We start from the raw sequence: 13271 nt of genomic DNA, 5'->3' as shown, positions 1-13271 counted from the left end.
CATAACTGCCTCTGATCCTGCCACATTAACATCATAGAGGTTAGGATTTAAAATGCATAAGGTAATCTCATCAGATCACAAGATCGTAGGCAGCCACACAATATTGGGAATCATGGCCTAGCCAAGTTGACTCACATTTTGGGGGGACACAATTCAATCCATGGATTCAGTGAAGATGGGAATGAAATGTTCCTAGAGTTCAGAATACTAACAGCTACTTCTAATCTGAGTTGCTAGGGAAGACTTCAGTAGGAGATGACATTTCACATAGATCTTAAACAATTAGCAATTTTTTTGCCATATAGAGGAATATAGGCTGTGTACTCTAGGTAGAAGTAACAGCATATTAAAATCATGATGTCTTTTCAGTGACTTCCATGTCACCAAGCACTAGTTTGTTCCAGCATTATTAAAATCCAAGAGGTGGGAGAGGGAGGTTTTGGGAATCATCTGTGTTCAGCCTCTGTCACAATTGTGGAATTGGCTAGGAAGTGGCTTTTGCCTTATATAACGAGGACATGATGGCTTTTGAGCACAGGAAGAAGAGAGCCCAGAGTGTGACAATTTTTGACTGTGTGGAAGAAGGTTGTGGGGACAGAGATCAGACAGGAGGCTATTGCTACATGTGCAAGGGATTTTCACCTCTGTATGTCACATCAACGTAATCTGAAACACAGAGATGTCATGGGCATGAAACACTGCCCCTACATGGGACCAACCTGCTTTGAAAGGCATCCCTGCATGGGAAATCCAGTCCTAATTTGAGGATTGCTTAGGAGGCATGGTAGCAGAACAAGGATAGTTGTGAGATTCAGGTTTATAATGATATTAAAATCCCCCCAAAGCATCTAATTCGGATGATAGGAACGGGCCCAAAGTCTGTTAGCTGAGGCCTGTCTTCAGTATCTTGAAATGGCCCTATCGACATAGCCTTAACATGCTTGTTTATCTTGGATTTCAAGTCGGGCCAACTTCCTCCAAATGGCCATATTCTTCTGAAACTATAGGTTATCAGGTGCCTGTCTGACTACTTATGTGCAAGTTAGGTAATGTCTGAAAAGGTGGATGTTCCCAAATGGGCATACATGGTGCTCATGGTGCTCTGTAATCTGACAGACCAAGCCATTTTGCAACCACAAAAACATCTAAGCACCCCCTTTTCTGACCAGTGTGAGTGACTGCTGATGCTGTGTCAATGACACGTCTAGCTCTGCTGTAGTCCTCCTGCATAATAGATTGTTAAGCTCCCTAGCCACCAATTGTTCCTACTTCTTGATAGCATCCAATCCATAATGTTCCCTTCTTCTCCTTAGGGTTAACTCAGTCTGTGGAAGTATTCAACTCACATTTCAACCACCCTACAAAGGCTGTTTCTTTGAAAAAATATAATGTTCTTTGGTGATTTAAAAAATTCCATCTGTAATATGTAAATGTCTATAATTCAGGATTGGTGTGAGAATATTCTTTTAATAAATATTAATTGAATAACTTATGTAGCAGGTGATGAGCTAGGTACTAGGAAAACAGGGTTCAGGCAGGCATTGTTCTTATCTTCCAGAAGCTTATATGAGAGAAGCAGACATTAGTCACTTGTAACAGTTGGTTTTTATTTCTAGTAGCAAATCTGAGAATCTCCCCTAGGGTGAGACTCATTTTTGTTAGACTTTGACAAGCCAACCTAATGGCTGGAATTCCACAACTGTGATCTGTGGCTCAAGACTGTAAGTCAGAAGTCTCTATCTGAGAGAAGAAAAGACAAAGGGAGGAAAGCAAGTGGAGTAGGGCCTTTGCCCCAACTGGGGGAAGGGCCAGGGAGGAGAGAGCCTCCTCTTGGCAGTATAACCAAAGAGAGATTTTGCAGAGAACAGAAATATCTAATGGGATTTATTTTTTGCTGAAGTTTTCTATATCTTATAATATGTTCTCTGGATGAATTAAGGCATACAGTACAGAGTGTGGGGGTGCAGGGTAGCTCCTGCAGGGGGAGCATGTGCAGACACCTCAGGGAATATGACCCATTTGAAGAAGTGTGGCTTGAGTACTGCAAATGATGGAGAGATATTCGGTTTGAGATGAGGATGGAGAGACAGAATTGTGCTTAGAGGATTTGGTTTTCCACTAAATGATTTTTGCAAGGAAATGATGGATCATTGTGTGGTTTTGTGCACACTTTTTCACATTTTGAAAACCGATTAACTCATTTTAGAGTGTCAAGTATGTCTGCAGGCAGGCCAGTTCAAAGTATCCCAGGTAAGATAATATGGAAAGGAGTGGAAGATTCTGAAAATATTTAGGAAATGGAATCAATGATATTTGAAGGTGAAACATGGAAGGTCAGGAGGACTGTGTATCAGTCAGGGTTCTCCAGGGAAACAGAACCAATAGGAGATATACATGGATAACTTGAAAATATTATAAAATGCATCTATAATACAGACTATGTATGGATTATCTGATAATATTATAATATATGTTAGCATATTTATACTATAATTCTGTTATGAGCTGCCCTTGGAATGGAGCCCTGGTGCTAGCCTGGAGCTCAGCTGCTAATCAAAAGGTCAACAATTCAAATCCACCAGTCACTCCTGGGAAACCCTATGGGGGCAGTTCTACTCTCTCCTATAGAGTCGCTATGAGTTGGAATCCACCCAACGGCAATGGGTCTGGCTGGAGTTTTGGAATGGCCATCAGGAGGGGGAAGGTGGATCAGCTGGAGGTCAGGAAATTGTGGGCTGAAGCCATGAATGTGAGAGTTCTTGGTATGAGATGATAGCAGGCACATCTAGGGCAACTGGCTCTCAGAGCATCGGGAGCATGGAACGACCCTGAGAGCTTCTTAAAGCGGCTTCCTAATGCCCACCTCCAGTTTCTGATGCAGTAGGCCTGGGGTGGGGCCCACTAACTAGCGTTTCTAATGAGCTTCCAGATGGTGCTAATTCTGCTGTTCCGAAAATCAAACTTGGAGTAGCTTTGACCTAGCGAATAAGTAAAAGTAAATAAACATAAAATAAAATACGGATGTGGCCTTTGGGAAGCAGCATAGAAGCGCCAGCCAGAGTGCACTGCTTTGGGTTCAGAAATCAGCATCTGAGAGCCATGTGACCTGGGTAAATGACTTCAGCACTATAAGCCTCAATTTCTACACGTGCAAAATTAGGGTGATAAATAATAGCACATATTCATAGTGTTATTTTAAGGTCAAAAAAGAATATCTAAAGGAAAGTGGATTGTACAGTGAAAAGTACATATTAGGAGTTATTTGAGGTCCAGGATTTAGATAATACAACACTTAAGTATAGATTAGATGAAACTCAGGTGGCAAAAGCCAAAACCTAATAATACGTGATGACACAGAAGCCAATGAAAGAAGGTTTTCTAGAAGGCAGGTGTGGTTAAGAGTGTCAGACACTGCTAATAGTTCAAACAAGGTGAGTGGTTTTTATTTTAAACACCCATTGAATTTACAGATAGTTGGTGAGATACATTGAACATTTCAGTAAAGTGAAGTAGTAAGCAGAGATAGTGTGTGAGGTACCTAGAACAGAGCCTAGTGGGAGCCAAGGGCTGCAGTGACAGCAGCTGCTATTAGGACTCTAAGAGTTGAAAACAGTTTGCACATGCGCACTGGTGAGCACAGAAAATACACTCAGCTTTAGGATAAGCCCTCCAATTCCCAGATAAATGCATTTCTATTGAACCACAGATGTCCTGTGCAAATTTGTTTAAGCTAAAGTAGAGTTTTTAAAAGCAAAATTTCAAAATGGAAGGTGGCAACCAGAACAGAAATAATGAGAATGTTTATGGATTATGAAGAATGTAACCAATGTCACTGAACAACTTGTGTAGAAATTATTGAATGGGAACCTAAACTGCTATGTAAACCTTCAGCCAAAGTGCAATAAAGTATTATTTAAAAAAAGTGCAAGGTGACAGGTATGTCAGGCAAATTTAACTGGAGCTCTTTCAATATTTACTATAGGAACTGACAGCTCTGGGATGCATCAAAAATTTCCAGTCCTCTCTGTAGCTCCATGGCTCAACTGAACTTCAAAGTTCCTCCCCATTTCTTCCCTGTCAGCAAAGTGAATAACTGTCTGATCTCTGGCAGGAGGAAGAAAGCTATCTTTGCCCCTTGCCAACTGAGAAGTGGTTTATAATGCCTTCCAACACGATTGCATTCTTCTCACAATTTTCCTTGATCATTAAATATTTTACAACTGAGTCTCAAACCATGCTCTTTCCTGGGTGCTGGAAAAATGACAGATTCTACAGGTAATTTTAATGTATGGCAGCACGTTTAGTTTATACCGTCCCCACAGAAGAGACTGCCAGAGTCAGGGACCAAATCTAAAGGACTCTGGCCTGTAATGGTATTCAACTAATCCTGAAAGCTTTGAAATTAAGTCACCAGATTCTTAACTTTTCTTGGAGAATTAACATGCCCTGAAGTCAGTGGAGGCTGGGGGGTGGGGGGAAATAACTGCTTGACGAATCTGACACTTAGAAGCCAGGAGCATGGAGAATTTATTGAGAGTCTACTTTGTGCCTCATTGTTTTCCTTCCCTCCATGATCGTGCTCTTCCAATCTAGAATCCCATTTCCTGTGCCAATTAAACACACGCTCAAGGCCTAGCTCCAGTCCCCTCCTTTCAGGGGCATTCCTGAGTACGTACGGCCTGAGTTAGACTCTCTGTTGTCTTTGACTGCCTGCTGCAGCCATTGCCTGTAATAGCCAACCGAGCATTCTTGTTCCTGCAACAGAATATGGGTGCCCACAGTGTGCAGCCTTGGGCTGGCAACATGGAAAACTTCAGGAAGGCATGTTCAGATTCAACTCAGCCATCACTTTAATTCTTTAATTAACTTTCATTGCAAAATCTGCAGGGATTTCTGTCTTCCACAGTTACATTTTCTTCTCGTTTTGATTTTAATAAATTAACCAGTACCCCCCACACTGTTGTGTTTAATTACTGTACAGATTGCTTAGTATATATGCTACATGATGTGGAAAGAATATAAAACTAACAAGCAAAGCAGTCCCCTCGACCTCTCTGGAGATAGAGACAGAAACCCATAAAAATATAAGAAAACTTGTTAAACGGCACATGGCAGGTGCCAGGTAAGTGGTCCTGATGAGCGCACAGTGCCTCTGACCTAAGAGAACAGACACTATTCCTCCAGAAGCAGCAATGCCTCCTCGGCTGAGTCCTCCACCTGTGGCCATGTTGCCCGGGAGGCCCTTCCGGAGCACCTTCCTGGCTCACCTTAAACCTAGTGTCCCTTTATCCTCCATGCCCCTTTCTTTTAGAAAATTTCCCAGATTATTTTCTTCTTCTCCCTTACCCTAAGATCTGGGATTAATTTTTCCCTCCTCTCATAAAATTCCACACACTTTACTAAATTGCTTTTTTGACACTTCTCTTGTTCTAACTTCCAAATATTTATTCATTTCCTAGATATCATTTTTTAATAGGGTTGTTGTTTTCATGATGACAGCGTAAGAGTGCACACTTTTTAATACAGAACGTTTGGAAAAACACTCAAGCAAAAAAAAAAGAAAATCTTTCTATAAGCACCTATTCTGTTCAACTCTGTGTCAGCCCTCCATCCAGTCATGGATGCAGAGGGAACTCATGTCCAGGCAGATGACAGATTCCCGAGCTAACACAGATGGAGAGTGTGGTGGCTTGTCATGGGGCACCACACTCTGGGGTTGTTGTTAGCTGCTGTCAAGTCAGCCCCCAACTCGTGGTGGCCCCATGCACAACAGAGCAAAATGCTGCCTGGTTATGTGCCATCCCCATGATCAGTTGAGGATAGGATCATTGTGACCATAGGGTTCTCCTTGGCTCATGTTCAGGAGTAGATCCCAGGCCTTTTTTCCTAGCTTGACCTAGTATGGACCCTCCTCTGCAACCTGATCGGCATCATTGCAACATGCAAACCCTCAGTGACAGACAGTAAGCCTCTGGGGTCGATGAGCATAAGGAAGAGAGCTTTGAGAGAAAAACAGAATTGATGGAAATACTAGGTCTCTCCTGGTTTACTTACCCGGCCCTCATTCATGTATTTCTGAATATAATTAATAGCTCTGTGTTAAATTTATTTGGCAAATTACACTTCTAGACACAGAAGACACTCTCTGAGTTTCAAATACATAACCCAGATGGTCACGTATACTGTGGCAAGCTGAGGGTATTATTTGTCTTAAGGCTAGGTGCAATCATCTAAAAAATAGAAGTTCCACTGAGGGTTGGATACATTCACAGATGAGAGTTCTACATCTAATTGCTAAGGTTCCCCAAGGTTATTTAGGGCCAAAAATTTTCTAGTTTAGAGTCACACCTTATACACTACCTTGTTCTTACAAAATGTCCCTATTTCCCCTCAGAACTAAATACTCATCTGGATATATTGGAATTTGCTGTGCCACCTTCGGACACTAAGACGAAATAAAGAATTGTACCTTATATTCAATGTTTTTAATCTATTTTTAATTTATATTCTATTTTATATGTTTCAAAATGTGCATTATATGTAAGAAAAAATTGAACAAATGAAAGCACTTAGAAATAGGTATTGTGTCACGCACAATTATCACTGTCTCTTTCTCAGACTGGGCTTGGTTTTATGTAATAGAAACCCTAATAACAGTGACTTATACGCAACATCCTTACTACTTATTTAATGAAACTCTGGGTAGGTCCCCGACGTGTCTGCCAGTTTGTCCTACTGTCGAGGCTTGCATGTTGTTGTGATGCTGGAAGCTTTGCCACTGGTATTCAAATATCAGCAGGCTCACCCATGGTAGACAGGTATCAGCTGAGCTTCCAGATTAAGACAGACTAGGAAGAAGGACTTGGTGGTCTACTTATGAAAAAATTAGTCAATGAAACCTTATGAATAGCACCAGAACATTGTCTGATACAGTGCTGAAAGACGAGCCCCTCAGGTTAGAAGGCACTCAAAATATGATGGAGGAAGAGCTGCCTCCTCAAAGTAGAGTCAACCTTAATGACATGGGTGGAGTCAGGCTTTTGGGACCTTCATTTACTGACATGGCATGACTCAAAATGAGAAGAAACAGTTACAAACATCCATTAGTAATCGGAACGTGGAATGTACGAAATTTGAATCTAGAAAAATTGGAAACCATCAAAAATAAAATGGAATGTATAAAGATCAATATCCTAGGCATTAGTGAACTGAAATGGACTGGTATTGGTCATTTTGAATCAGACAATTATATGGTCTACTGTGCCAGGAATTACACCTTGAAGAGGAATGGCGTTGCATTCATGGTCAAAAAGAACACTTCGAGATCTATCCTGAAGTACGATACAATGCTGTCAGTGATAGGATAATATCCAAACGCCTACAAGGAAGAACAGTTAATATCAAATCAATACAAATCTACCCACCAAACACTAAGGCCAATGATGAAGAAATTGAAGATTTTTATCAACTTCTGCAGTCTGAAATTGATTGAACATGTAATCAGGATGCATTGATAATTACTGGTGATTAGAATGAGAAAATTCAAAACAAAGAAGAAGGATCAGTAGTTGAAAAATATGGCCTTGGTGATAGAAATGATGCCAGGGATGGAATGATGGAATTTTGCAAGACCAATGACTTTTTCATTGCAAATACTTTTTTCACCAACATAAATGGTGACTATACACATGGACCTTGCCAAATGGAATACACAGGAATCAAATCAACTACATCTGTGGAAAGACATGATGGAAAACTCAATATGATCGGTCAGAACAAGGCCAGAGGCCGAGTGTGGATCAGACCATATGCAAGTTCAAGTTGGAACTAAAGAAAATTAGAACAAGGCCACAAGAGCCAAAGTACGACCTTGAGTATAACCCACCTGAATTTAGAGACCATTTCAAGAATACATTTGACACATTGAATACTAGTGACTGAAGACCAGACGAGTTGTGGAATGACATCAAGTATGTCATACAAGAAGAAAGCAAGAAGTCATTAAAAAGACAGAAAATACAAAAATGCATGTCAGAAAAGACTATGAAACTTGCTCTTGAATGTACAGTAGCTAAAGTAAAAGGAAGAAATGATGAAGTAAAAGAGCTGAACAGAAGATTTCAAAGGATGGCTTGAGGAGACGAAGTATTATAATAACGTGTAAGAAGCTGGAGATGGAAAACCAAAAGGGAAAAACACACTTGGCATTTCTCAAGCTGAAAGAACTGAAGAAAAAATTCAAACCTTGAATTACAATATTGAAGGATTCTATGGAGAAAATATTAAACAATGCAGGAAGCATCAAAAGAAGATGGAAGAAATGCCCAGAGTCACTGTATCAAAAAGAATCGGTCAGTGTTCAACCATTTCAGGAGGTAGCAGATAATCAGGAACTGGTGGTACTGAAGGAAGAAGTCCAAGCTGCACTGAAGGCATTGGTAAAAAATAAGGCTCCAGGAATTGGCAGAATATCAACTGAGGTGTTTCAACAAACAGATGCAGTGCTGGAAATGCCAAGAAATTTGGAAGACAGCTACCTGGCCAACTGACTGGAAGAGGTCCATATTTATGCCTATTCCCAAGAAAGGTGATCCCACCAAAAGTGGAAATTATTGAACAATATCATTAATATCACACACAAGTAAAATTTTCCTGAAGATCTTTCAAAAGTGGCTGTAGCAGTGTATCAACACGTAACAGCCAGAAATTCAAGCTGGATTCAGAGGACGGTGTGGAACCAGGGAGGTCATTACTGATGTCACATGAATCCTGGCTGAAAGCAGAGAATACCAGAAAGATGTTTACCTGTGTTTTGTTGACTATGCAAAGGCATTTGACTGTGTGGATCATAACAAATTATGAATAACATTACAAAGAATGGGAATTCCAGAACACTTAATTGTGCTCATGAGGAACCTGTACATAGATCTGTCATTTGAACAGAACAAGAAGATACTCTGTAGTTTAAAGTCTGGAAAGGTGTGTGTCAGGGTCGTTTCTTTTCATTATACCTATTCAGTTTGTATGGTGAGCAAATAATTCCAGAAGCTGGACTATATGAAGAAGAATGAGGCATCAGGATTGGAGGAGGACTCATTAACAACCTTCCATATGCAGATGACACAACCTTGCTTACTGAAAGTAAAGAGGACTTGAACCATTTACTGATGAAGATCAAAGACCACAACCTTCAGTATAGATTACACCTCAACATAAAGAAAACAGAAATCTTCACAACTGGACCAATAGGCAACATCATGATAAACGGAGAAAAGATTGAAGTTTTCAAAGATTTTGTTTTATTTGGATCCACAATCAACAGCCATGGAAGCAGCAAAGAATTCAGAAGACACATTGCATTGGACAAATCTGCTGCAAAAGACCTCTTTAAAGTGTTGAAAAGCAAAAATTTCACCTTGAAGACTAAGATTGGCCTGACCCAAAGCACGGTGTTTTCAATCACCTCTTGTGCATATGAAAGCGGGACAATGAATAAGGAAGACTAAAGAAGAATTGCTACCTTTGAATTGTGGTGTTGGCAAAGAATATTGAATATACCATGAACTCCCAAAAGAATGAACAAATCTGTTTTGAAAGAAGTACAACCAAATGCTCCTTAAAAGCAAGGATGGTGAAAGTATGTCTCATATACTTTGGACATGTTATCAGGAGGGTTCAGTCCCTGGAGAAGGATATCATGCTTGGTAAAGTAGGCTGTCAGCAAAAAAGAGGAAGACGCTCAATAAGATGGATTGACACAGGTACCACAACAATGGGCTCAAGCATAACAAAGATTGTGAGTGTGCATGGACCAGGTAGTGTTTAGTTCTGTTGTACATAGGGTTGCTCTAAGTCATAGCTGACTTGATGGCACCTGACAACAACAACTAGGTAGGTGGTCCTAGAGTTAGTATGATGACTTAAGTGGTTTGGTTAAAGATCTAGAATTTCTCTATCTTGGGTATGATGACTTTCAAGTGTAGAATTTCAACTGATTGTTGCAAAACAGTTGCAATATAGATATCGCATCCTCAACAGAATTTCAAAGCAGGAAGATGAATGAGGGCAACAAGACAGAAAGGCTTTCTGCTGAAGACATCTTTTCTTAAAATGAGAGAAACTTATCCCGAAGGCCTGAAGGCCTTACTAACCTGTTGGAAGATCAGTAGGCATCCCCTTAGGTCTCATTGATTAGATAGGATCGCATGAGGGTCTCAAGAACAGAAAAAAAAGAAAAAATTGCTGTCGAGTTGATTCTGACTCACAGTGACCCTATAGGACAAAGTAGAGCTGCCCCATAGGGTTTCCAAGGAGAGGGTGGTGGATTCAAACTGCTGACCTTTTGGTTAGCAGCCACGCTCTTAACCACCGTGCCATGAGGGCTCCATCTTAAGACCAAACCCAGGCTAAGAGAACATGGCTGCCATAGGTGCTGTAGAACAGAGGTGCCTGGCCATGCAGAAGGAGGGGATCACTATCTGGATAGATGGCACTGTCCAGCACATCGTGAAGGTGTTCAGTGTAAGAGGCTTAGAGACCATTGCACTAGAGAAGGTGTTGACCTTTTTAATGAAGAGGAAGCAAAAATTTAAATAAAGCAATTAACCATTTGGTATTTGAGGTTGGTAATCTATAGGCTACAGGCCAAATCCAGCCTGCTGTCTGGTTTTGAAAGTTTTATTGAAATATGGTCATTCAGATTTGTCAGGTATTGCTTATGACTGCTTTCACACTCCAAAAGCAGCTGTGTTGAGATCATGTGGCCTGCAAAGTCTAAAGTACTAAAGTACTAACAATCTGGGCCTTTAAAAAACCGTTTCCTGACCTCAAGATTATCAATGTATCAGCTGATGGGAGGTTTTGATTTCCAATGAGTTATTACACTCCTGATAGACACAGCAAGATGACCTGAAGTAACAAGGAGAGACCCAGGCTTTAGAGAAATGACCTGTGGCTAAGTCAGTTTGTGCAGTCCGTGTTTCCTGAGGAAAGTTATTTAGTCATTCTGAACCTCAGTTTCAAAAGGGGAAGCAATCCCTACTATATACAGTTCATGTGAGGATCAGATTAGAAGGTAAGTTATTAAATCCCCAAACTAAAAATCTGAAATAAAAAGAGGTAAAAATAGAAGAAAAGCAAAGGGATTTCATTTATTGTGGTCAACACTTCTGGGATTTTAGGTGAATCGTGCTATATGGATGCTTCTAGGGAAATAGAATCTTAGGAAAATTCAAGATTTCAAATTTATTAATAATTGCAGTTTTCTAACCTGTTGGGAGATCAGGCTAAAATTTCTGTTATTATTTATATCATTAAGTTATTTAAATGATTAATAGTGGTGCTTTCTTTAAATATAGTTAAGTTGCTGTGAGGGATAAGTACAAATATTTCAAAATAATTTTGTGATTATTTAAGCTAGGCAAATAGAAAACCAGAGCGCAAGCTAAGCCTGGAATCTCTGCAGTCTCTCACCTCCCACTTTTGCAGAGGCATTTACTTGAATCTCGGATTTTTTGTGATGCTCCCAAAACCAAACCCACTGCTGTCAAGTCGATTCCAACTCATAGCGACCGTATAGGACAGAGTCCGGAAATATAGGGGGGAAGTAGTTGGTAGAATGGGGTGGTAATCACTGGAGACAGTTGTCAGATGGAAACTAATTGATTGTAATTGCTTTGCTGTTGTCTTGCTCTTGGAGTCTGTAGCCTGTTAAAGCCACTTATAAAATAAGGATCTCACATTTTATGCTGTAGATTATGTTAATTAAAACTATTCTTGGAGGAATGATCAGTGAATATCAATAAATGGATAATAAGAAATTAAAGGAAAAGTTAACTAACTGATGACAAGTTAATGAACTTCAACAGTCAGCATAGCAGCCAACTGTGTGGTATTCCATATTGAATTTTTTCCTGTGTGCTCTTGAATTTTAAATATTTCACTGGGAAAGAGAGACTGATTCTGTGTGACCGTTCATCACATCCTGTCCTGAATCACAGCTCTTCACTGTAGAGAAGACCTGGAAAACAGACCCTTTAATTTGTACCATAGTGTAAACAAGGAGATATTTTGAAATGGAAAACAAAAATGGGTTTCCTTGTACCACCAAGACAGAGACTACAAGTGGATGTTGTTAATGGTCACAGTGTATAAGTGGTATATGAGTGACAGTCTGTGGGAATCTTAGGACAATGTCTTTTCTCTATGCGTCGATATTAAAGCAGGTGTATTAAAAAGACAACCCTGATGTGAAATTGCATCCTACTTCTGCCAGAAGAAGTGTATTACTTCTATAAGATTGTAATGATCTCAATGATCATGTCATCCATCAACGCATTTAAACTGTTACTGTTGTCAGAATGATCAGATTTATTGAAGACATTTTTCCTGGAGCATCTAAAAACCCATTGCCGCTGATTCAATTCCAACTCATAATGACCCTATAGGACAGAGTAGAACTTCCCCATAGGGTTCCCAAGGAGTGCCTAGTGGATTCAAACTGCCAACCTTTTGGTTAGCAGCCACAGGACTTAACCCCTATACCACCAGGGTTTCCACTTGAGTATCTAATCTGGTTAAACCTCAGCCCCTGCCCTCAAGGAACTCATGGACTAGAGGAATGAGTAAACATGGGAACGAGCAGTTACTTGCAGTGTTAGGGGAATCCCAGAGGAAGATTATCTCAGCCCTGAGGGATTTCTAAGTGACACCCAGCAAATAAAAGGGCAGGGGAGATGGGTGGTCCAGGGAGAAGGAGCAGTGCGATGGTTCCTGGCATCTGGGGTAAATAGAATGACAGTTGGAAATTAAATTGTGTGTTTTAGAGTGCAAGAAGATGAGACTGGATAGTCAGACTAAATTTCAGATGGCTGAAGTCCTTCTGGAAACCCTGGTGGTGTAGTGGCTAAGTGCTATGGCTGCTAACCAAAAGGCTGGCAGTTCAAATCCACCAGGCGTTCTGTGGAAACTCAATGGGGCAGTTCTACTCCATCCTATAGGGTCACTACGAATCAACTAGATGGCAATGGGTTTGGTTTTTTTTTTTTTTGGTTTTAAAGTCCTTCTGTGCTCTAGTAAGGATTTTAGTTATTCTCTTGGAAATGGATTTTTAGACATAAAAAAGACCTGAGTAAATTTCCTTATAGGAAGATGACTCTTCTTCAGTTCAGCTGAACAGCAGGAAGAGACTCACTGTGACCTCCAGTTAGTAAGCTGGCACAACGTTTTGTGGTGTTGAACGTTATTACTAATCTAGATTTGCGAAAAGAAAC

At 40.3% G+C, this 13271-nt stretch overlaps 1 protein-coding gene across 5 annotated transcripts in view; it reads left to right on the top strand.

Annotated features, from left to right (window-relative positions):
• NRG3 (neuregulin 3) overlaps nt 1-13271 on the top strand; it is a 1465063-nt gene that overhangs the window by 584889 nt on the left and 866903 nt on the right. The window lies entirely within an intron of this gene.

This window comes from Loxodonta africana, chromosome 8, assembly GCF_030014295.1.
Source record: "Loxodonta africana isolate mLoxAfr1 chromosome 8, mLoxAfr1.hap2, whole genome shotgun sequence".
NCBI classification, from domain to species: domain Eukaryota; kingdom Metazoa; phylum Chordata; class Mammalia; order Proboscidea; family Elephantidae; genus Loxodonta; species Loxodonta africana.
Note: the sequence above shows the minus strand (reverse complement) of the source record. Positions and strands in the feature narration are given on the sequence as shown.